The sequence below is a fragment of the Schistocerca piceifrons genome, chromosome 7 (assembly GCF_021461385.2).
Source record: "Schistocerca piceifrons isolate TAMUIC-IGC-003096 chromosome 7, iqSchPice1.1, whole genome shotgun sequence".
In the NCBI taxonomy this organism is placed as follows: domain Eukaryota; kingdom Metazoa; phylum Arthropoda; class Insecta; order Orthoptera; family Acrididae; genus Schistocerca; species Schistocerca piceifrons.
This window is the reverse complement of record NC_060144.1, coordinates 135246252-135273038: the sequence shown is the minus strand read 5'-3', so window position 1 is coordinate 135273038 and position 26787 is coordinate 135246252. Positions and strand designations below refer to the sequence as shown.

At 43.9% G+C, this 26787-nt stretch overlaps 1 long non-coding RNA gene and 2 other non-coding genes across 3 annotated transcripts in view; 1 reads left to right on the top strand and 2 right to left on the bottom strand.

Moving 5' to 3' along the window:
• LOC124805289 overlaps window positions 1-26787 on the bottom strand; it is a 341331-nt gene that overhangs the window by 113941 nt on the left and 200603 nt on the right. The gene's annotated exons all lie outside the window — the stretch shown is intronic.
• Window positions 8341-8415, bottom strand: Trnat-ugu. Its single transcript has one exon. It is a non-coding gene; the product is annotated as a tRNA-Thr (tRNA).
• On the top strand, window positions 9020-9093 carry Trnak-uuu. Its single transcript has one exon. It is a non-coding gene; the product is annotated as a tRNA-Lys (tRNA).

The following is a 26787-nucleotide window of genomic DNA, read 5'->3' as shown; positions in this document are numbered from 1 at the left end:
TCCAATCTTAACCGTGAACATATGCAGGTGTCAGAGTTCATTGCACTCGCGTGCGGTAAAGTATAGGTTGTGTTTGTCCGTTATAGTTACTAATAACTATTTTCATGAACAAGAATGTTAATCATTCTCTTGCCTAATTAGGCTGGCGACCGTTTTCTTTATCCTTTAAACAGTGTGGATATGTTAAATATTATTACTGTTTAAATATTTCTGACTTTCGCTTCGGATACGCCACCTCCGTTAGGTACAACACGGTCAACATAACAAAATTCCTCTCAGAGGGTAACACTGCTCTGTTGCGTTATACCATAATTGCTTTAACAAGATAGTTTTATTTCACAACCTGTCTCCAACTTTAAGGTTATGGTACAGCAGCAGCAGACTGGAGTGTTATAGGGAGATGACTGCTACATTCTGCGACAGGTAAGAAGTGACTCACGTCAAACTGCGGAAGCAATTGCAACCACATTTAAAGGGACTGCGGAATCTCACGTTCCACAGCGCCAAAGCGACTGCAGAGGAGTATTGTCTTTGCCCGATGGCCAGTACGTTGTATTCCATTGACATCCACACATCTGCGGCACGATCTGTGACGGTGCTACGAGCTTAGGGACTGCACACCAAAGAGGAGTGTGGTCGGTGCTCTTCTCGGATGTGAGCAGGTCCAGTCTAAGTAGTGATTCCGGATGTACCTCAATGTGGCGACAGGAGGGAACACTTCATGCACCCAGAAACGTTACCGAACATGATCGTTTTGGCACGGTAGGCATAACGTTATATTAGCGTACCGACCTCCAAATTTCTGAACACGGTACACTCACCGGTCAACAATATTGCTACACCGTACTCCTTCTCCATGTGCGTCTTCTCAGTGGTGCATTCGGCCGTAACTTCATTTTTATGGGTGTAAATGCGTGAAAGCCTCAGACAGTACAGATGGAGGAAGTCCACGAACGAGAGGATATTCGGCAGACTGGCGTGCCCGTTCCCCCGCATTAAACGTCACCGACAACTTGTGGGATGTGTGGCGGGGATTATTGCAGCCTGCCCACAAGCACCAACGACTATTCAACAATTGTCAAACGCGCTAGTGGAGGAATGGAACGCCCAACCACGCGAATTCCTTCCCAAACTTGTGACCCGTACAGGAAGTCACTGATGACAGTGTCACCAAAGCAGAGTTATTAAACACAGTTTTCCGAAACTCCTTCACCAAAGAAGACGAAGTAAATATTCCTGAATTCCAATCACGAACAACTGCCAAGATGAGAAACATAGAAGTAGACATCCTGGGAGTAAAAAAATGGTTCAAATGGCTCTGAGCACTATGGGACTTAACATCTGAGGTCATCAGTCCCCTAGAACTTAGAACTACTTAAAGCTAACTAACCTAAGGACAACACACACCCATCCCCGAGGTAGGATTCGAACCTGCGACCGTAGCGGTCGGGCGGTTCCAGACTGAAACGCCTAGAACCGCTCGGCCACCAAAGGCCGGTTCCTCGGAGTAACGAAGCAGCTTAAATCACTTAATAAAGGCAAGGCCTCCAGTCCAGATTGTATACCAGTCAGGTTCCTCTCAGAGTATGCTGATATAATAGCTCCATATTTAGCAATTATATACAACCACTCGCTCACAGAAAGATCCGTACCTAAAGACTGTTGCTCAAGTCACAGCAATACCCAAAAAGAAAAGTAGGAGTAATCCGCTGAATTACAGGCCTATATCACTAACGTCGATTTGCGGTAAGGTTTTGGAACATATACTGTATTCGAACATTATGAAGTACCTCGAAGAAAACGATTTATTGACACATAGTCAGCACGGTTTCAGAAAATATCGTACTTGTGAATCACAACTAGCTCTTTATACTCATGAAGTAATAAGTGCTATCGACAGGGATGTCAAATTGATTCCATATTTTTAGATTTCCAGAAGGCTTTCGACACCGTTCCTCACAAGCGTCTTCTAACCAAACTGGGTGCCTACGGAGTATCGCCTCAGTTGTGTGACTGGATTCGTGATTTCCTGTCAGGAAGGTCACGGTTCGTAGTAATAGACGGAAAGCCATCGAATAAAACAGAAGTAATGTCCGGCGTTCCACAAGGACGTGTTATAGGCCTCTATTGTTCCTGATCTATATTAACGATATAGGAGACAATCTTAGGAGCCGTCTTAGATTGTTTGCAGATGATGTTGTCATTTACCGTCTTCAGATGAGCAAAACGAATTGCAAAATGATTTAGATAAGATATGTGTATGGTGCGAAAAGTGGCAATTGACCCTGAATAAAGAAAAGTGTGAAGTTATTCACATTAGTACTAAAAGAAATCCACTAGATTGCGATTACGCGACAAGTCACATAAATTTGAAGGCTGCAAATTCAACTAAATAGTTAGGGATTACAATTACAAATAACCTAAGTTGGAGCGATCACATAGACAATATTGTGGGTAGAAGAAACCAAAGACTGCGATTCATTGGCAGAACACTTAGAAGGTGCAACAGGTCTACCAAAGAAACTGCTTACACCACGCTTGTCCGCCGTATTCTGGAGTATTACTGTGCGGTGTAGGAACCGCATCAGGTGGGACTGACGGGTGAAATCGAAAAAGCACAAAAAAGGGCGGCTCGTTTTGTATTATCGCGAAATAGGAGACATAGTGTCGCAGACATGATACGTGAATTGGAGTGGTAATCATTAAAACAAAGGCGTTTTTCGTTGCGACGGGATTTTCTCATGAAATTTCAATCACCAGTTTTCTCCACCGATTGCGAAAACATTCTGTTGGCACCCATGATCATCACGATAAAATAAGAGAAATCAGAGCGCGCATAGAAAACTTTAAGTGCTCGTTTATTCCGCGTGTCGTTCGAGAATCTAACGGTAGAGAGAGACAGCTTGGAGGTGGTTCATTGAACCCTCTGCCAGGCACTTTATTGTGAATAGCAGAGTAATCACGTAGATGTAGATGATTACGTTGCAAAGAATGCATTACCGTCCATGATGAACATACACCCTATTAAGAACCACATCTCGCCGTTTGTAATCTTCAGGGGACCATCACAAAATGTGGTGACTTCAATGCATTAATGTGTACCGTACTGTAGCAGTTCTTTCTACGTATGGTCCAAGTTTCATAGAGCTACGTTGCTTGGCAGAGGCAATTCATGTGAAAATTGCTTTCATCCTCAAGTTTTGCACACGTTCGTACTTGCAAGAGGGTCCTGATTCGTTTGGATACTGGGAATGCTAGTAGGATATCACTAATCTAATAAGAAATAAGGAGTAACAAACATGATTGTACATTCTGAAATCGGAATAAAGCAAAACACAAATACTTTGCCGAGAGAAATCTTCACTGATGTTGCGCAATGATAAAGGGCGTAGAGCACATGTATTGAAACCATAGTTAGGTACAGAAAACTACGATCAAGCCGGACTGAGAGAGTAGTGAAACAAGTGAGCAGATTAGGGTGACAATAAGTGAATCGTACCACAAGGATGGCGACGCTGATCTACGGTCATAGTGCGAGATACTTGATATGTTCAAGGGAATTAACAGCCAATCTGCTACTGACCGCGAGGCAGTAAATGCCGATAGCAAGACGTGTTGGCGACGGTGACGTAACTGCAGCTGCTGGTGCGGTTCAAAGCTATACTGAATGCGGCAGGATGTGGCTTCGGCCGAACATTTGATGGTTCGATCGGCGCAACACTCCTCTATGTTTCCCATTTCAAAAATAGAGCCACTCCTATTTATGTGGGAGGGCAGGGGCCAAAGCCTATCTACTAAGTCAGAGGGGCTCACCATGTCTCCCACAGAGGTTTCTGCCTGGGTTCCATATGAAAGGCGATTCTCACTGAATCCCTACACTGCCATCAAGAACTACAATTGTTTAAAAAGTTGAGTTGTTTTTAACGGTTGTCATAATTCTGAGTAAATCATGGACTCCTAGTTGTATTATGGCAGCCAAAAACCATTTCCAGATTTTGATTCCTCAGTGTTTCAGGAATCATGACGTTTCTTTTCTCTCACAAATTACGTTGAAGGTTCAAATCGCCGTTTAACTTTCACAGAAATCGAAATAAAATTGTGCTGGTGTAAGCTGGCGCCAGCACACCATGCGGCATAGAGGTTACGCGAGGATCGGCAGAGGCCAAAAACAGACTCGCAGGAAACGCGCCAATCTCGGCCGCCAGTATTCAGATAGCTGCCGTGGACCGGAGGGTCAGTTAGTTAAAGTCTGTTCGAGTCTGTTGCACGGAGTACTTTGGAAGTTTCAGTGTCATCAATCGTAGTCCAGCGGGAATCGCAGTAGCAGTCAGCTCCTCCGCTAACTCAGAGACAGGCCGCACACAGCAACCATAAAAGTGTGCACAGCGGACTTTGTACTTCACCAGCAGAGAGGCTACCGTGACCACAACGAATATTTGGAGTTAAGTAAATTTTCCATTTTTATGAATAAAGAACCCAGTTAATCTATTCGTGCAGTTTGTGTTATTTGAAAGAGAATACCAGCCACCAAACAACATTTTCTCCTTGCTCGTATGATACAGCTCTACGGAGACAACGAAATGACATAAAAAAAATTGAATGGGTATCATGGGTACCCTGCTTGGTTCTTAACTGCTAAATGGCCCTGGGTCTGTGATCTGATTGATGTTTTATCAATTTATGCTCAACTCCTTTTTGTTTGCGGAGTACACACACCTCTTGTCACGTCGCAAACATGGGAAGATTCGCTATGTTTCAGCTGGGCTACAGTTACATGCGAGCTTTTCACAAAAACCTCACTGTTTACCATGATATATCGCCAATGAAAAGGAAATTCAGATGTACCTGAACAGTATTCCATCTCGTACTGACTGGTGGCTCTTTTTAAATATGAGAAGAACAACACAGCGCTTATACAAAACCCCTGGGGCCTCTGATAACTTTATCCTCTTAGTACCATTAAGGTCAATATGCTCCCATAAACATACTGGAAAATATGTCGCCCTTGTATCCAAAATTTTTACTTCCAAAATAATATTACTTTCTCTTTCTGAGTCAATTGTAAACAATAATGTTCAGTTAATTTTTTCATTTACAACAGATAAAAAATTATTCGTGGATTTTGTACTGAGTACTACTGGGTTCAATATGAATCCAATATAAATTTCTTTTTATTTCTTGAATGTAAAATAAAATGATGAATGTTAACATCTTCAACTTTTGTGGTGAATGTTACGTTGAACAACTGTAATGCGAAACACCTGCAACAATGAAAATATTATTTCCCGTTTATTTTTGTGCCCAGTGCTTGGGTTTTTGGCCTCAGATATTGTTGTATCCTTTCTAGTACCACAGGGATCAATATGACCCCATAAACACATTGAAACATCATATCTCCCTTCTTTCCAAAGTTATTATTTTTAAAATATATATAACTTTGTTTCTACGAATCAACTGTATCCAGTTCGTAACGCCTGCTCCGTTCTGCACCACCTCCTACCATCACGGTAAGAGGTCTGAAGAGTCAATAACTGACCGAAATCGGTAACCACAAAAATAAAGGCTTTTTGCGGTCGAGATAGTTTTAAGAAAAATCACTGTTCTCCACGAGAAATGTTCTCAAAAATTACTAAGTTTCTTTTTATTTCTCGAACGTAATATTTACGATTATGACTGTTTTATTAAATAACTGTAATGTACGTTTTTATGTTAGTTCATTGAAATACCGCCAATTTATCTGGTGCAAATTTCTTTGGGGCTATATGACCCCAGTGATACTCAGCGAAACAAAAAAAGATTATGGTCACAGAAGGGTTAAACATCTATGGGTAACACTATGAAGCGATGTGAAATGGGACGAACTCGTAGAATCAGTTAGTAGAAAAGGAGAATGGAAAACTTACTTGTCGGAATTGTGCTGGAAAAGCGTTCGCTTCCGCGCCAACTTTGTTCCCCCGTCTACGCCACTAAAAGCAATTTGAATGCGAAATCCGGGGTTTACGTTTTTCCCGGCACTCCAGGGACAAGATAAGTTTACTGAGAAGGGAGTGCTTGCGAAGTACGCACCGTAAATATCGCGTCTGCAAATAGTGCCCGCGCCAAACACTGCAAATATGAAGTATTCATGAGTACATTCGGAACGACGGGAAATCATCGGCTTACATTTCCACTCTGTATGTATCTGTAAGTGGCAGTTTTTTGTCTCTGTTGGTTCCCTTAGCGATCCTGCAACCAGAAATACGGTACTGATGTCCGAGATTGACACCGTTATAAGAAAGTGGGCATTTAAATAGTAGAAAAGACAGAAACCGCTGATAATACAAGTGACGAAAAATGGAAATCTCTGGACTGTGTCTTTAGATGGTCTACGATATCGTTTCAGAGTACCTGAGCGAAGAATCCAACAGCTTTTAACTTTTCAGCTTGAACAACGTGTGAAGGACAAATCTTTTATTTGATCTTTCATCTTATAATGCAGTCCTTTATAAAAATAAAAAAACACTGTGCAATTCAACTGAAAATGCTCCATTTAATTTTCTGCCTTATTTCCTTCAGTGAACTCTGTGTCACCTATTCATATCGAAGCGAGTTTTACACTGAGGAAACCAAGCCATTTCTAGACCTTATCAGCACCCTAACTCTCGTGGGTGTCGGTAGATTTTCTTGCATTGAAGCCATTACCCAATACTACTAACAAGGGATCGTGGCCTCTCGCCCACCCACATAACTGCACTTAAGGTTATGTACCTCATCTTACCGGCAACATACACTCCTGGAAATTGAAATAAGAACACCGTGAATTCATTGTCCCAGGAAGGGGAAACTTTATTGACACATTCCTGGGGTCAGATACATCACATGATCACACTGACAGAACCACAGGCACATAGACACAGGCAACAGAGCATGCACAATGTCGGCACTAGTACAGTGTATATCCACCTTTCGCAGCAATGCAGGCTGCTATTCTCCCATGGAGACGATCGTAGAGATGCTGGATGTAGTCCTGTGGAACGGCTTGCCATGCCATTTCCACCTGGCGCCTCAGTTGGACCAGCGTTCGTGCTGGACGTGCAGACCGCGTGAGACGACGCTTCATCCAGTCCCAAACATGCTCAATGGGGGACAGATCCGGAGATCTTGCTGGCCAGGGTAGTTGACTTACACCTTCTAGAGCACGTTGGGTGGCACGGGATACATGCGGACGTGCATTGTCCTGTTGGAACAGCAAGTTCCCTTGCCGGTCTAGGAATGGTAGAACGATGGGTTCGATGACGGTTTGGATGTACCGTGCACTATTCAGTGTTCCCTCGACGATCACCAGTGGTGTACGGCCAGTGTAGGAGATCGCTCCCCACACCATGATGCCGGGTGTTGGCCCTGTGTGCCTCGGTCGTATGCAGTCCTGATTGTGGCGCTCACCTGCACGGCGCCAAACACGCATACGACCATCATTGGCACCAAGGCAGAAGCGACTCTCATCGCTGAAGACGACACGTCTCCATTCGTCCCTCCATTCACGCCTGTCGCGACACCACTGGAGGCGGGCTGCACGATGTTGGGGCGTGAGCGGAAGACGGCCTAACGGTGTGCGGGACCGTAGCCCAGCTTCATGGAGACGGTTGCGAATGGTCCTCGCCAATACCCCAGGAGCAACAGTGTCCCTAATTTGCTGGGAAGTGGCGGTGCGGTCCCCTACGGCACTGCGTAGGATCCTACGGTCTTGGCGTGCATCCGTGCGTCGCTGCGGTCCCGTCCCAGGTCGACGGGCGCGTGCACCTTCCGCCGACCACTGGCGACAACATCGATGTACTGTGGAGACCTCACGCCCCACGTGTTGAGCAATTCGACGGTACGTCCACCCAGCCTCCCGCATGCCCACTATACGCCCTCGCTCAAAGTCCGTCAACTCACATACGGTTCACGTTCACGCTGTCGCGGCATGCTACCAGTGTTAAAGACTGCGATGGAGCTCCGTATGCCACGGCAAACTGGCTGACACTGACGGCGGCGGTGCACAAATGCTGCGCAGCTAGCGCCATTCGACGGCCAACACCGCGGTTCCTGGTGTGTCTGCTGTGCCGTGCGTGTGATCATTGCTTGTACAGCCCTCTCGCAGTGTCCGGAGCAAGTATGGTGGGTCTGACACACCGGTGTCAATGTGTTCTTTTTTCCATTTCCAGGAGTGTATATAGATATGGTGTCTGTTCTTTCGGACATGCCCGAAAGAACAGACACCATTGATGACCTGCTGCCGTCTAGAACGAAATTAGAATGAATTTAATACCTTCAGCTTCTGACGGGCGTTGATATATATCAACGGGGACAGGTGGAAATGTGTGCCCCGACCGGGACTCGAACCCGGTATCTCCTGCTTACATGGCAGACGCTCTATCCATCTGAGCCACCGACGGCACAGAGGATAGTGCAACAGCAGGGACTATCTCGCGCACGCCTCCCGCGAGACCCTTATTCTCACCTTGTATGTCCACACACTACATTCGTAGTGTCCCACCCCAACACACTCATTACTCGTAAGAGTTCGGGGCATATGTGTGCATCCGCACAGAAGAAAGAGGTCATGGTCGGTATTGCCAGAACTATATACTTACATAGATATGGTGTCTGTTCTATCGGACAATGCGCGAATCTGTCGCAGTAGCCGTCGGTTATTATCCGCCGCTGTACCTCGTATGTTTCCATGGAACACCACTCCCAAACACTGGAGTGTGGGGACCTTGGTGATGGGCACTACTGTCCCCGGTGGCAGCCCTCTGCCCACTTCCATACATCGGACATGTCCGAAAGAACAGATACCATTTTCATACAGTTAAGGCTAAGCGGCCATTGACCTTCTTCTTCTGTGCTGGATGCACACGCATTGCCCGAACTCTTACGGGACTCGGTAAGATTGTCTGCCGCGAGTAATGAGTGAAAAGGGCCGGGACATTAAGTTGGGAAAGTGGGTCTCGAGGGAGGCGTGCGCGAGATAGTCCCTGCAGTCGCACTATCCTCTGTGTCCTCGGTGGCTCAGCTGGATAGAGCATGTGCCCTTTAAGCAGGAGAACCCGGGTTCGAGTCCCGGTCGGGGCACACATTTTCATCTGTCCCCGATGATACGTATCAACGCCCGTCAGCAGCTGACTGTACTAAATCCATTCTAATTACCGGCAGCACGCCCTCAGCGCAAGTTGACTCTGACTATCTAGTACGCTCTTCATCCTAAGTTTAAACTAATGTAAATGAACGCTTCCTCGGGACGCTTTTAGAATACAGATGATACAGAACGCGCATTATGCCATTATATTGAAACAAACGTCTCCATCAGATGATGGTGGCAGTATCCATTTCCAGAAGACTTATGGAATACTGTTCATTGTCTCAATCTTCATCAGTTTTTTCAGTAAAGGTTTCTTTATTACAAAGGTGGAATCTTGTGTACCGTTTGGTTGCACCAAAAGATATGTGAATGAAAGCAATGCACCATTCCATGGGTAAATTTGTTTTACGAATACAAAAGACACTTCCGAACACATTTTTCAAGGTTAAGTCAGTGACTTTACCGGTTGATGCTAACGGGTGACAACGTTTCTCAGGAGATACGAAGGGTCTTCTATTGGAAGGTATTTATTATCGTCTAAATATTATGAACTGAACAACAAGGATCATTACATCTTTGTCTCGTAAATAATTGCACGGACATTTATTAAAAAATATTAATTAAAGCTTCTTTCTTTTTCAGTTCGTTATTCAACTTCATAAAAACGTCCTCTCAAAACTGTTTACAGTTTTCCCACTGAGGAAGTACGAAAGTATGCCAGGACCCTTGCTTTGAAAAGGGAGAATTTCAAGCCAAACGACTACAGAAAGCTGTGCAGAAAATACGCATCAAAACCCTTCTAGAGTTATTCCCTGGAGTTGACAGTTAGGACGTACATTAGTCCTCAGATTAAAACTCTATGAATGACGATTATTTTCACACGACAGAATGTTAATATCTAATTCACTAAAAAAGTTTTCTTTATAATCAACTTTTCTAGTATCTTATGCTTCTTACCGTGATAGTGTTTCGGTGTTTGTACTGGATTAAGCAAAAGTCATAAAACATAAATGCTTATTTTGTGTAAAAACCGTACATTATCAATAGAAACTTAATCATATCTTATAAAAGGATAATACATATTCCTCAGGAAGGAATCGTCAGAAAACTAATTGCTTCCCGTCAAATTGATAATTCGTTTTCCACTCTTTTGAAAACGATGAATTACACTCACTGAGAAACAATAAAAAATTCACTCAAGAACTGTAATTCCATCGCTTGTGAAAAGAACTGGTAATACACTGCTTCATCTGGCCACACTAAGAACGATAACCATCGCATTAATATTGAAAATTTCCGAGGAATTAGGTTAAACGTACTACTACATGTGTAAAATGTGTAAGAAATCGTTCAGTTGTTAAAATCGATGCTTGATTTGATCTGTAAATGAGAAAAACTACGTAGCTCCATGTCTCATAGTGCGTAGTGAAAAAACTCGACATTTCGGCCTCTGTCACGTGACTCTGGTGTTAGTTTCAAATCTTACCACGGCAGAAGTATGGCCGTGCGCCGTCTGTACGTATGTGCGTTGAAAGTAGGACGTCCTTAGGTATCAGCTATTCTCATGTGAATGACAGAATGAGATACGCTAAAGCATTGAAAGTCTCCACTGTGTTCGTCAATCAGCATGTTAAATTTGTAACTTGTGTGTTTCTTGTTTCAAGTCTCACTGGACATAACCTTTCTCCGTTCCGCCAGTCTTCCCTTTGATATCTGCCGTAAAACTACGGGAAATTGCTTCGTGTTCTGCAGTGAAACATAAGCACGAAAAACTGTAAAAAAGCATTGGTAAACAGATAACGCTTAATGTCTTCGAGATGGTTTGAGGCAAAAATCTGTCGCTGTCGATACGGCAGATTGCAGAAATATCAACTGAGTTAACAAAAATTTCTGTGTCGAGTGTATTGCGTCCTCGGAAAGGAGAAAACAACACAGCAAAGTAAGACAAGACGAAAATCGTGTGTATTAGAAAAAGTAAACGATGTTGTGAAAAGTGCAGTGCAGTCGAAAGGGCATGCATGGGAACTGGATGACTACACGGATGCTGTTCTTATTGGCTCATCATCAGTGTAGCAGACGGCAGCTCCAGATGTGAAATGGATTTCTCTAATTCTGATGTGGAATGAGATGAGGGAGTACCACACGACTGACAGAACGTTTTGTCCTTTTGTGGCTCCAGTATTGGGGTGTATGGTGAAATCTCAGAAATACAATTTTACACTATACATACCATATCCAAACAAAAATCCTATATTTGCGACAGGCAGTTCTGCTGCTCGTTCCCTCTGATAACTTTCGTTTTCCGTCTGATCTCCTGGCAAGCGTGTTACGGAGCTTTACAGTATATTATATCGTTGTTATCACAAATCATACTAAATTGAATTTTATATTATGCTGTCTGCCCGCTATTACTAGCTTTCACGAATCACATATACATGGATTATGAATTTTTGTTGTTTGAATGTTACGACGCGTTAAGGGGAGTTAGAACGGAAAAAAATTAGGATTTTTATCTCATTATTAAATTTGCAATTTTCCGAAGAAAATGATATATATATAGCACTTATAAACTCACATTGGAAGTATTTTTTTTAATGTAATCTACATCGGTTGAAAATGTTAAAAATTTTACGTGATTACTTCAAGATCTAATAAAATCGGTAATTTTTTTATGTAGAAGGCTGTGGATTGCTGTGTTATAAAGGTTAAATGTCATGGCATGTACAGAAGAGGATGGGTACCAGGTTGAGGAAGTTGAAACAAAGTTTTGAGGGATAAGAAACTTTCTGATGGCAAAAGCATAAGAGGCATGCTGACAGACAAAATGATTGATGAACTACAGCAGTATTATGGGATGGCCATTAGAAATAATACTGAGGATTTGTTGAAAATGAAGCAGGCAGTAGGGGCTACCTTCTTCCACAGACTGCGAACTGATGAAAAACCAGTACACCACCTTTGCCCTCCTGGACCTGATCCATGGTGCAACTACAGCAATGCCTAGTACTCAAACAGTTCATACAGCCATAAACATTCCATCCCAGCAGCAGTCATGGATATCATAAAACATATTTACAGAGACCTGACAAATCCTGAATTACTGAAGAAGTGTCTGCGTGGTCAGACTCAAAATCCCAATGAGTCATTCCGCAATCTTATATGGACTCGCTTACCAAAAAATGTTTTTGTTGGAATGAAGACACTAAAATAGGGGCTCAGTGATGCTGTTATTGCTTTTAATGATGACGACATCGGTAGGGTGAAAATGCCACAGCATATGGGAATTAATCCTGGAGCAAACTGCATCAGAGAACTTGAACGGATGGACAAGGTTCGCATTGATCAAGCAGAGTATGCAGCACAGTTGACCACTAAGGAGTCCAGAAAGAAGAAAAAACTTGGAAAAAGATCAAGAGGATGATATACAGTATGGTGCAGGGTGCTTCTGAGTGACTAAAAATAAAATAATAAGCATATATTGAGTTACAGTCTTTTGAAACTTTAGAAACCGTTCCTGAAAATTTACGTTTTCTGTTGCATTTTTCCTCAAATCTCAGAAGCAGAGTAGAGTATTCAAATTTTCAGGGAGTAATAACATACATATCCTGAGTCTACTGAACTAAAAGAAGAACATAATGTTGTGTACAATTAAAATTATTTAGGATAACGTACAGGAAGTACAGTAAATTTTAACCGTGTAATTAAAAAAATCCAAAAGCAGTGGCTGAAATGCAATTATTGTAGTTCTGTAGACTCAGAACATACAGTTTAATGTCCTGAAAAAGTTTCATGTCAATGGATACAGTTGTTCCTGAAATACAGGGAAGCCAAGTCATTAAATTTAACATTGTCGGGATAGGGCGTTCCAACTCCTCTTAAGCAGCAGCTGTAGCCTAATGCTCGCTTCTCGCGGATCCCAGCGGCGAAGAGACCAGTACTGTGCAGCTACAAAGTATAAAGTGTCAGCCGGCAAGGCTGTGTGCGAGCAGCTAGTTCACATGACGACATTAGGTTGTGAAACACGTTCGTGAAACCAGTTTCGCAAAAATGGTTTCGCATATGAGTGTGGAAACAGCGACACCAGTGCCAGTTACGTCGTTTTGTGTGTGCCGGAGATGTGTCTGAAACGAAAGGTTTGGCCGCTGAACGAGTACCGACAGAGTTAGTGCTTTTCTGCAGAAAGTCGCTGCACCACAAAAGTTACACGAGATGTGTTTGGATTCGTGATTGGAAATACCTCACCTGAGCTGCTCAGCGACCTTCTTGAAAGAAATTGTTTTGCAAGACCAGATAAGGAATAATGATACTATAATGCTGAAGCATTGTCATCCGAACTGAAACTACAGCTCTCATTGTGTTTTTGCGTCAAATGGCGATACGTATTCGACCCTGCACTCTCTACAGGGTGTTCCGCGCTGTTTTGACGATTTCAAATTTGAATAACACACAAACTGATCGTGAAACAAAGTTGAACATTTTACACAAGGTACAACATTCATTCAAGTTTATTTATGAAATGCATCGGACAAATGATGGCCATTCGGGACTACACAATACTCGAGGGATTTGAACCATCTTTCGTAACTGCTGGAGGAATTCTGGAAATTTCGTCGCGAATTCGATCTTTTAACTGTTGCAAGTTTCTCGACCGGTCAGTCTACACTCTCGCTTTCGAACAACCCGATAGGTAAAAGTCTGGCGCTGTTAAATCAGGCGAGTGATCCGGCCATTCAACACAAGCGCGCTTGGACGATTTTCCGAGGTCCGCCTCCCTTTCGATTCAATGCATTGGCAGTTGCACTGAAGTTTCTTAACCAGTTCAATCTCGTTCCACGAGAAGGAATTGGATACCGCAACCGAATCCTGAAATGCCTGCACGCGCACGACGGATACGCCGTACAACGCACGATGTTGCTTCGACCAGTACGATGTAATTATGAATTTGTATATGGGATGAAACTAGTAATATACAGCACCACCGCCTCTATATCTTGTTTTTTGCGTGCGTTATTCACATTTGAAATCGTCAAAACACTGTGAAACACTCTGTATTCCGTGTTTCAAAGGCAACAGCTGCCAACTTCGTTCCAGTTTTTTGTGATGTCTTGACTACCATTTGCACTGCTGCGACATCAGATAAATGAATAAAGTATTGAGCTTACTAAACCTACATAGCATTTCCTCCTGTTAGATGATGTCTGTTCCACAGCCAAACGGTTTACTTGTAGTAGATTTTCGTAATTCATTTGTGCATGTGTTTCTAATGGAATGAATTTTAGACTGCATCTCAGACATCTTTGGTCCATCAACGTTGAGATCGCATTGGACGGCCTCTAGTACAGCAGCACGTAGCTGTTTGTTTTTGTAGTCAACATAGTTGAAACCGTGCGATGTGACTTAGTGATTAGCACGCTCAACCCGAATTCGGGAGGACGACGGTCCGAATCCCCTGTCTGGCCATTCAGATTTAGATTTTCCATGTTTTCCCTAAATTACTCCAGGAAAATTCCGGGATGATTCCTTTGAACACAACACGGCCGATTTCCTTCCCTATCCTTTTACAAACCGAGCTTGTGATCCGTCTCTAATGATAACGCTCTCTACGGGACGCTAAACTCTAATCTTCCTTTATTTAAGGTAACAATTCCCGCAAACACCTGTGCATAGCATACGAGTGGCATTTGAAAAGTCCGTAAAAAGTCCGAGAGATAGTACCACCGGCGCGTATCGAGGTCATGTTTAGTTAGTAGCATCTTCGGCAAGAACGCACACCAAGTTTCAGCCATATTGGTCTACTTCTTTATGTTTGGCATTCGTGTGAATCAGGGAAGTCGAGTGATTGTTAAAAAATGGACGAAAAAGAATTTCGTGTGGTGGTTAAACATTACTTCATGAAAGGCAAAACGCCTCAGGAGACCAAAGAGAAGCTTGATAAACGTTACGGTGACTCTGCCCCTTCGATTAGAACAGCTTATAAGTGGTTTCAAAATTTTCGGAGTGGCCATATGGGCACAAGTGATGCTGAACGTTCTGGACGGCCTGTGGAGGTTACGACTCCAGAAATCATTGATAAAATCTGTGGTGATGGATGACAGAAGAGTTAAGTTGCGTGAGATTGCTACTGCTGTGGGCATATCGAATGAACGGGTACATACTATTTTGTACAAACATTTGGACATGAGAAAACTATCCGCAACATGGGTTCCGCGATTGCTCACTCTTGACCAAAAACGGAATCGTGTGAAGTGTTGCAAGGATGGTTTGCAGCTGTTCAGGAAGAATCCGCAGGACTTTAAGCGTCGTTTCGTCACTGTGGATGAAACATGGATACATTACTATACTCCTGAGACCAAAGAACAATCTAAACAATGGGTTACCAAGGGAGAATCTGCACCAAAAAAGGCGAAGACCATTTCTTCGGCCGTAAAGGTTATGGCGACTGTCTTTTGGGATTCGCAAGGGATAATCCCTATCGACTATCTGGAAAGGGTAAAACTATTACAGGTGCATATTATTAATCGTTATTGGACCGTTTAAAAACCGAGCTGCAAGAAAAACGTCGTTGGACAGCAAAAATGTCCTTTCCCATCACGACAGTGCTCCAGCACACACATACACCTCAGCAGTTGTGGTCACAAAATTAATGGAAATAGGATTCCAACTCGTTTCACATCCCCCCTATTCTGCAGACTTGGCTCCCTCGGACTACTATTTGCTCCTCAATTTGAAGAAATGGCTGGCGGGACAAAGATTTTATTCAAACGAGGAGGTGATTGCAGCAACAAATAGCTATTTTGCAGACTTGGACAATTCCTATTATTCGGAAGGGATCAACAAATTAGAACAGCGTTGGACGAAGTGTGTAAGCCTAAAAGGAGACTATGTCGAAAAATAAAAAATGTTTACCCCAAACACGTAAGTAGTTTTTATTTTTGAATGAACTTTTCAAACGCCCCTCGCACGTGTCCGAGAAGCGAACAATTTGTTCCGTTCCTCACTTCATACTTAACTTTGTTGACAAGCTGCCGACACGACACCTAACATCGAACCATACGTGTCTACTAGGGCATAGGCTAAAATTGAACCGAGCTGGCAGCGTCACTTTCGACAGTGACTTCCGCGAAATACACACGGTCCACTGACATTAATGTGACCACCTGTCACAAGCCTGAATAACCATCTTTCGCAGCGGAGACGCACGGGAAGAGATTCAATGACGTTCTGAAAGATACCCACACGGATGTGTGGAGTTTTGCCGATTCCAGTGCCGTGGCCGACTCGGTTGAGGATTCAGAGTGCGAACAGCCCGATCGAGTTTGATGGCCAGGGGAGTATAGTAACCTCGCCCGCCCGGTTGGCCGTGCGGTCTAACGCACGGCTTTCCGGGCGGGAAGGAGCGCCTGGTCCCCGGCACGAATCCGCGTGGCGGATTTGTGTCGACGTCCGGTGAACTGGGCAGTCTGTGGATGGTTTTTAGGCGGTTTTCCATCTGCCTCGGCGAATGCGGGCTGGTTCCCCTTATTCTGCATCAATTACACGATGTCGGCGATCGTTGCGCAAACAATTTCTCCACGTACGCGTACACCACCATTACTCTACCACGCAAACATAGGGGCTACATTCGTCTGGTGTGAGACGTTGCTTGGAGTGGTCCACCGGAGGCCGAACCGCACAATAACCCTGTGTGTGAGTGTGAAAGTGGTTCCCAAGGATAGATGCATAACTGCGTTGATCCACTGTGCCCTCCACAACAACGCGATCACCTACGGAATGCCACAAAAACATGCCCCAGACCATAACGCTTCCTCCTCCGGCCTGGGCAATTACGACTATTGTTGAAGGGCCATACGCACCAAAAGATATCTGTCCGATGCAGCATAAAATGTGATTCATCTACAAAGGCCACCTCTCGCCACTCAATGGACGTCCAGCTGCGTTATTGACGAGCAATTTCAAACTCTCGTCACTAATGAACACCAGTCAGCATGAGTGCATGACCCAGGCACCTGCTGCGGTTGCTAACACGCAGCAACTTTCGCTGAGCCGTCATTGAGGAAACACTTATGTTAGCTTCTCGGTTGATCTGGGTGGTCAGCTGCTGAACAGTTATACGTCTACATCTACATCGACATACATACTCCGCAATCCACCATACGATTCGTGGCGGAGGGTACCTCGTACCACAACTAGCATCTTCTCTCCCTGTTCCACTCCCAAACAGAACGAGGGGAAAATGACTGCCTATATGCCGCTGTACGAGCCCCAATCTCTCTTATCTTATCTTTGTGGCCTTTCCGCGAAATGTAAGTTGGCGGCAGTAAAATTGTACTGCACCCAGCCTCAAATGCTGGATCTCTAAATTTCCTCATTAGCGATTCACGAAAAGAACGCCTCCTTTCCTCTAGAAACTCCCACCCGAGTTCCTGAAGCATTTCCGTAACATTCGCGTGATGATCAAACCTACCAGTAACAAATCTAGCAGCCCGCCTGTCCTCCCTCAATCCGAACTCATAGGGATCCCAAACGCTCGAGCAGTACTCAAGAACACTCCGTATTACTGTTTTATAAGCGGTCTCCTTTACAGATGAACCACATCTTCCCAAAATTCTACCAACGAACTGCCATTACATGCTTGTCCCACTTCATATCGCTCTGCAATGTTATGCCCAAATATTTAATCGACGTGACTGTGTCAAGCGCTACACTACTAATGGAGTATTCAAACGTTACAGGATTCTTTTTCCTATTCATCTGCATTAATTTACATTTATCTATATTTAGAGTTAGCTGCCATTCTTTACACCAATCACAAATCGTCTCCAAGTCATCTTGTACCCTCCTACAGCCACTCAACGACGACACCTTCCCGTACACCACAGCATCATCAGCAACCAGCCGCACATTGCTATCCACGCTATCCAAAAGATCATTTATGTAGATAGAAAACAACAGCGGGCCTACCACACTTCCCTGGGGTACTCCAGATGATACCCTCACCTCCGATGGACACTCACCATCGACCACAGACATCACCGCAGCCGTCGTTCATTCCTGTCATCTATGGCACACGGAGCGTCACAGTAGGCTCGACGCCGGTTCTGGATAGCGCCAGTTTGCCATGCACGGTATACTTTAATGACAGTAGTAGCACGCGAATAGTTTACAGACTCAGCCGTTTCAGGAAATGCTTCCGCCCTTGGCCCAAAAGCCAAAGAGATCCTGACCTTACGGATCTCAGATAAATCACTCTGTTTCCGCATTATGACAATGACTGCACGTTTTCCACATATCCCCACACGCTTTGTATACCCTCCACTGCTAATGCTGCCACCTGCCGTTTGACGTGGAACACAGGAAGTGGTCACATTAATGTGACAGTAGTAGCACGCGAATAGTTTACAGACTCAGCCGTTTCCATTGATAGTGACTGGGCCAAATATCTCACGAGATAAACATCAAACGAAAAAACTACAAACAACGAAACTCGTCTAGCTTTAAGGTGGAAACCAGATGGCGCTATGGTTGGCCCGCTAGATGGCACTGCCATAGATCAAACGGATATCAACTGCTTTTTTTTTTTAAATAGGAACCCCCATTTATTATTACATATTCGCGTAGTACGTAAAGAAATATGAACGGTTTAGTTGGACCACTCATTCGCTTTGTGATAGATGGCGCTGTAATAGTCACAAACATATAGCTCACAATTTTAGACGAACAGTTGGTAACAGGTAGGTTTTTTAAATTAAAATACAGAAAATAGGTACGTTTCAACATTTTATTTCGGTTGTTCCAATCTGATACATGTACCTTTTTTAACTTAACATTTCTGAGAACGCATGCTGTTACAGCGTGATTACCTGTAAATACCACATTAATGCAATAAATGCTCAAAATGATGTCCGTCAACCTCAATGCATTTGGAATACGTGTAACGACATTCCTCTCAACAGCGAGTAGTTCGCCTTCCGTAATGTTCGCACATGCATTGACAATGCGCTGACGCATGTTGTCAGGCGTTGTCGGTGGATCACGATAGCAGATATCCTTCAACTTTCCCCACAGAAAGAAATCCAAGGAAGTTAGATCGGATGGATGTGCGGGCCATGGTATGGTGCTTCGACGACCAATCCACCTGTCATGAAATATGCTATTCAATACCGATTCAACCGCACGCCAGCTATGTGCTGGACATCCATCATGTTGGAAGTACACCGCCATTCTGTCATGTAGTGAAACATCTTGTAGTAACATCGGTAGAACATTACGTAGGAAATCAGCATACATTGCACCATTTAGATTGTCATCGATAAAATGGAGCAAATTATCCTTCCTCCCACAATGCGCACCATACATTAACCCGCCAAGGCCTCTGATGTTCCACTTGTCGCAGCCATAGTGGATTTTCCATTGCCCAATACTGCATATTATGCTGAAGTTCACAAACGTACATGTATCACATTGGAACAACCGAAATAAAATGTTCAAACGTACCTATGTTCTGTATTTTAATTTAAAAAATCTACCTGTTACTACCTGTTCGTCTAAAATTGTGAGCTATATGTTTGTGACTATTACAGCGCCATCTATCAAAAAGCGAAAAAAGTGTTCCAACTAAAACATTCATATTTCTTTACGTACTACACGAATATGTAATAAAAAGTGGGGGTCCCTATTTTTTAAAAAACGCAGCTGATACCCGTTTGACCTATGGCAGCGCCATCTAGCGGGCCAACCATAGCGCCATCTGGTTTCCCCCTTCAAGCTAGACAAGTTTCGTTCTTTGTAGTTTTTCGTTTGATGCTTATTTCGTGAGATATTTGGTCCGGTCACGATCAGTGGACCACCCTATATATGCAGGATGATTCATCTGCCCGTACCTATGAGTTGTATGCAACCCGCAACGCCTTAGAAAGCCACTCCGGAGATGTTCATATTTACTCGCTCGCAACGCGCAACCTATTTGTCCTACAGAGAAAATGAACAGGAGATTTTTATAAGGACTGTAATCACTTTTCGGGAAGACTAAAACTTTGTATGCAGTGAGCAAGAAAATATGAAAGCCTTGTTCATGGCATTTGAAGGCGTTATGGGTTGCAAAGAACCCTACAGGCAGGAGCAGCTGAGTCACCCTAGTTCATCGTGTCCTTCATGCTACCCCCAGTTTCGATGGAAAGCATCGCTTTGTTTCCCGTTGTAAACAAAATGATTTTTAGCATAGAATTTTATGTGCCGATTTGATAGTGCATGACCAAATTAGTCTAGTGCAATATTCGTTTTATCCGTATGTGTTAACGAGTATTAGTTATTCTTCTTGTTTCACTGTTCGTGTTAATACAAATCGATAAAATGAATGTTGCAGGAGAATAACACTGTTCGACATGGGTTCTATTTCTGATATTAAAGTATGTGCTTCTAGACCATTTTTCCGTGGGAAATTCAAATATGTAAACAAAATATCGTTGTCAGGGATACTTTTTATGTAGTATGTATATTTATGTATATTCACAATTCATGGCAAACACAGAAACGTTATAGAGAAATACGGGTATGTTGCCGTATCCAGTAGTGATAGAACGTGATAATTTATTGTGCAACAGCAGGTGGGAAGAATCAGACATCATTAGGTTATCCCCCGCCACACCTATGTCATTAAGACCACCTGAAACATCTCATTAACTGGAATGGTGACAGCCGGTCGCTGCCTCGGCAGTAAAGCTTCACGCCTCCTAGGGGCAGGCGTATCGAGTTTACAACAGTGGTGTTAGCCGCAATTTGTGTCAGTCTTAACGAGTGGGTGTTCTGGCTGACAAGTGACTGTCTGTCATATTTCCGAGCACGGTTGAATTTTTTAGTTCCTGTGCGTAAACTGATTGAGCCTGGTGCTGAAGGTAAAACGACTGCTTGTTATTACACATCAGCGTTCCTCTACTTCCCTACTATTTAATACAAGTGTATTACCAAAGTGGTATTTTTAAATTTGCAGAAATGCCACGTCGTCGTGGATGTCGATATAAGCCGGACAACTCCTGCTACATCTGTGGGAAGTTCACTTTTGCCAGAAATAGGAAGAAAATTTCTTCAGTCATAAAGAAAGCATACAAACATTACTTTGGAATAGAGGTAGGAGACCAAGATAAAGAATGGGCACCACATTTCTGTTGTGCTACATGTTACTGCAAACTAATTCAGTGGTGGAAAGGTAAAGAGAATGTGGCGTTGTTTGCTGTTCCCATGGTGTGGAGGGAGCCTAAGGACCATGTTACGGATTGTTATTTCTGTCTAACAAAATTCAGGGTTTTACAAACAAAAAGTCGAAGAGGCACATTGTTTACCCAGATCTGCCTTCAGCGAGAATGCCAGTGCAGCATTCCGACAACCTTCCAGTACCTTCAAGAGCTCGAGGTCAAATTCCGAGTGACAGTGAAATAAGTAGTACTGAAGAAATCACAGATGATGATTCTCTATATCACTGCACAAGTGAGTCATCGCCACATTTGTTAACAAAGGCAGATTTAAATGATTTAGTACGTGATCTAGGGCTAAGTAAACAAAAGGCGCAGCTGCTTGGTTCAAGACTACAAGAGTATAATCTGCTGCACCAAAGTACTAAAATCAGTGTGTTCAGGCACAGAGAACATGCCTTTATTTCTTATTTTTCAACTGACGAAGCACTGACATTTTGCAGTGACGTTGCTGGCCTGATGAAAGTGCTGAACTTCACTTATATTTCACAGGAGTCGAGACTTTTCATAGATGCATCGAAAACAAGTCTGAAGGGTGTTTTTCTCCATAACGGAAATAAAATACCCTCTGTTCCAGTAGCTTACGCTAGTTTGACAAAAGACAATTACGAATTCGTACAAAGGATGCTAAATTCATTAAAATACAATGAACACAAATGGAAAATATGTGCAGATTTCAAGGTAATTGCTATGGTACCGGGAATGCAACAAGGCTACACAAAGTATGCCTCTTTTCTTTGCGAGTGGGATAGTCGAGACCGAAATTCTCACTACGTGAAAAAGAAATGGCCTAGGCGAAGATGGAAAGTTGGCGAAAAGAATGTGCAACGTGAAAGTCTGGTATCTCCTGAATATATACTACTTCCACCGGTTCACATCAAACTTGGTCTGATGAAACAATTCGTGAAGGCCATGGATCCAACAGGCTGTGGGTTTGCATATCTAGCTACCAAATTCCCCAGTCTTTCAGCTGCAAAAATAAAGGAAGGTGTATTTGTGGGCCCACAAATCAGGGAGCTGCAGAAAGATGCAAATTTTGAAGCATGTTTAACTGATAAAGAAAAAACCGCATGGAACTGTTTCAAGATGGTGTCGGAAAACTTCCTCGGAAGAAGAAGAGCTACTAACTACAAAGCAATGGTGAAGGATATGATCAAAGCATATCAGGACGTGGGGTGCAATATGTCTTTGAAGGTACATATGATGGACTCTCCCCTGGACTACTTCACAGAGAGTTGTAGTGACGTATCGGATGAACATGGGGAAAGATTCCATAAAGACATTTTTACCATAGAAAGGCGCTATGAAGGGAAGTGGGTACCTTCTATGTTAGCAGATTATTGCTGGAATATCATTCGAGAGAAGAAAGACTCACAATACAAGAGAAAAAAGTGATGTGCATTACAAGGCAGTGGCTCATTGCTTGTCAATTTTCTGTAATTTCTCATGTCAAATAAATGCTTCAAAGTGTATACACAAAGGTTACTGTGTTATATGTTAGATCCCACCCTCCATTAATGTGATGAACTTATAACATCATAAAGATGTGCATTTCTTTGTCGAATTTCACCTCACGTTCGCTGCACTATATCAGAAACTGAAAAGAGAAATAAAATTGCGATTACTCATAAACTATCCCTGACAGAAAAAAACCAAAAACAGTTTTCAATTCAGCACTCAAAATACAACTAGGATCACAACACTATTTTCTGAAATAGAAAAAAAGGTTTTTCTTTGTAGAACAGTGTAATTTGAGACCGCACTGTGAAATGGACTTGTAAAATTGCACTTTAAAAATAATTTTGGCTGTAATGGTAAACAAACTGACGCTTTCCATCACAATGGTCTTCGGATGAAAGACGTGATGGCCAGTATTTGTCTGGGCTGACTCCAGGAACAAACTGCCAAAATGAAACTGCAAGTATCTGCCGGCACGCTCGGTGTATATATACGTACACTACTGGCCATTAAAATTGCTACACCACGAAGATGATGTGCTACAGACGCCAAATTTAGCCGACAGGAAGAATATGCTGTGATATGCAAATGTTTAGCTTTTCAGAGCATTCACACAAGGCTGGCGCCGGTGGCGACACCTAAAACGTGCTGACATGAGGAAAGTTTCCAACCGATTTCTCATACACAAACAGCAGTTGACCGGCGTTGCCTGGTGAAACGATGTTGTGATGCCCCGTGTAAGGAGGAGAAATGCGTACCATCAGGTTTCCGACTTTGATTAAGGTCGGATTGTAGCCTATCGCGATTGCGGTTTATCGTATCGCTGCATTGCTGCTCGCGTTGATCGAGATCCAATGACTGTTAGCAGAATATGGAATCGGTGGGTTCAGGAGGGCAATACGGAACGCCATGCTAGATCCCAACGGCCTCGTGTCACTAGCAGTCGAGATGACAGGCACCTTATCTGCATGGCTGGAACGGATCGTGCAGCCACGTCACGATCCCTGAGTCAACAGATGGGGACGTTTGCAAAACAATAATGATCTGCACGAACAGTTCGACGACGTTTGCAGCAGCATGGACTATCAGCTCGGAGACCATGGCTGCGGTTACCCTTGACGCTGCATCAGAGACAGGAGCGCCTGCGATGGTGTACTCAACGACGAACCTGGGTGCACGAATGGCAAAACGTCATTTTTTTCGGATGAATCCTGGTTCTGTTTACAGCATCATGATGGTCGCATCCGTGTTAAGCGACATCGCGGTGAACGCACGTTGGAAGCGTGTATTCGTCATCGCCATACTGGCGTATCACCCGGCGTGATGGTATGGTGTACCACTGGTTACACGTCTCGGTCACCTCTTGTTCGCATTGACGGTACTTTGAACAGTGGACGTTACATTTCACATGTGTTACGACCCGTGGCTCTAGCCTTCATTCGATCCTTGCGAAATTCTACATTTCAGCAGGATAATGCGCGATCGTATGTTGCAGGTCCTGTACGGGCCTTTCTGGATACAGAAAACGTTCAACTGCTGCCCTGGCCAGCGCATTTTCCAGATCTCTCACCAACTGAAAACGTCTGGTCAATGGTGGCCGAGTAACTGGATGGTCGCAATACGCCAGTCACTACTCTTGATGAACTGTGGTATCGTGTTGAAGCTGCATGGGCAGCTGTACCTGTACACGCCAACCAAGCTCTGTTTGACTCCATGCCCAGGCGTATCAAGGCCATTACGGCCAGAGATAGTTGTTCTGGGTACTGATTTGTCAGGATCTATGCACCCAAATTGCGTGAAAATCTAATCACATGTCAGTTCTAGTATAATATATTTGTCCAATGAATATGTGTTTGTCATCTGCATTTCTTTTTGGTGCAGCAATTTTTATGGCCAGTAGTGTATGTCCCATGGGGGCTGCCACGCCTGGCCCCCTCCCACTGCGTTGCCTGGAGGAAGCCTCTGCTGCTTGTGCCAGCAGAACAGGCTACACAGCGAGCACAAGGAGTCCTACAAACAGCTGCGATTTGCTAACGCCTGGCTCCTACCACTCGACTCCCTGGAACCTCAATCAGAAAGTCGTTTTTATAGCAGTACAGCGCCATCGTGTAAAGTAGCATGTAGTCGAATGCAGCTTTGCTCAACGCGGAATTTACAGAAGCGGGAAGGAGGCTCCAGTGAGGTACAAAGAAACGGGATGGGAACAATTTAATAATACCATCTCTTGTGCTGCCATTCATGAACAGCATTCCAGAGGGTGTTTCCGAACAGTAGAACGCTCACACACAGCTGTAGCAACCCAATATGCTGTATAGTTTGTCGACATGTTGCCTTGCCCTGCTCGATCACCAGATCTGTCTCCAATCGAACACGGGACAACTCCAGCGTCATCGAGGGTTAACCGTCCCTGTATTGACCGACCAAGTGCAACAGGCAACAGAATGTCGTGGGAACAGTGCAGCGCCGAAGCGGAAAGTACACGGGGCGCATTGGACACAGTATGGGTCGGCAGTACGCGGGGCCCTGTTGCAGCATCGCTGCCGCCTCGGCATCTGGAATCGAGCTGGAGTGTGTGTAGGGTCCTCGAGTGTTGAGTGAGGACTCCCCAGGCGGCGCTCTGCCAGACCCGCTGAGCCGTCGGCAAACAACCGCTGCTACCAGCTGACTGCCGCCGCGCGCACCCAGTTCACGGGCACCCAGCGGTTCTCACTCCGCCATGCGCTGATCGTTTATAACATACAAATTCTTCCAGCTATCGGGGCAAAACTTCTGAAATTAAACGGCAGGGTTTAAAACTCGGTCGACGACTAGGTCAATGGAGACGGAACACAGATGCAATCAGAAAGGAAGGAGAATGAATTCAGCCGTCTCCTTTTCAAAAGAATTTGCCTGAAGCTAATTAGGGAACCCAAGGCAAACGTAAACTGTATCACTGCAATGGGATTAGACTCCTACACGTCGAGAATGCTAATGTAGTCTCTTAACCACTACGCCACTTCGTCTCATTGTTTGTGCAACCTGGAATGTCACAATTCAACGTTCCGTAATCGAAGACCTGACGTCGGGGGACATAGTAACCACTTTTAATATAATGAAGAAAGAAATATGCCGCCGGCCGGAGTGGCCGTGCGGTTCTAGGTGCTACAGTCTGGAGCCGAGCGATCGCTACGGTCGCAGGTTCGAATCCTGCCTCGGGCATGGATGTGTATGATGTCCTTAGGTTAGTTAGGTCACTATGTTTGTTTATTCTGTATAACGGTTTTAACAGAATCTTCGCCCTGGTATAACGAAATGCACTACAGGGTAATCAAATGGCTCTGAGCACTATGGGACTTAACTTCTGCGGTCATCAGCCCCTAGACTTAGAACTACTTAAACCTAACTGACCTAAGGACATCACACACATCCATGCTCGAGGCAGGATTCGAACCTGCGACCGTAGCGGTCGCGCCGTTCCAGACTGTTGCGCCTAGAACCGCTAGGTCACCACGGCCGGCGGTAATCAAATATGGGATCTGAGGATGATCTGTAAAAAAGATCGAAACCGGTGATTCGAATAAACAAGCAGTGTGAACCAGATGACGTTTGTCTTTCTCCATAGTTCAACTCTGTATTACGTCGACTTTTTAAAATTCTTTTAATCATGGGTTCTACAGCCTTGTACCACTGAGACACAAGTCAAATGCTAAAAAATAAAATAAAAGTGTTGTATTCACCAAGTACACTTGGTGTCAAAGGTAACAAGGTGGCAGGAAATGAACCGCTTGTTACCGAAAGTAGATGCTAAGTGTCTTGTTTGCACACAGCAACTATACAGCCATGTCATATGACGAAATAGGGTTAGACAACATCTTTGGCCAAAGACAGCAATACAGATTAGGAACTATTTACAATCGTTTATTAACAGAAACTATGTAACACTTAACTGTAGCATGAAGATAATTTGTTGCAATAATCCAATGTTCACTTGTACTGATCTGTCTT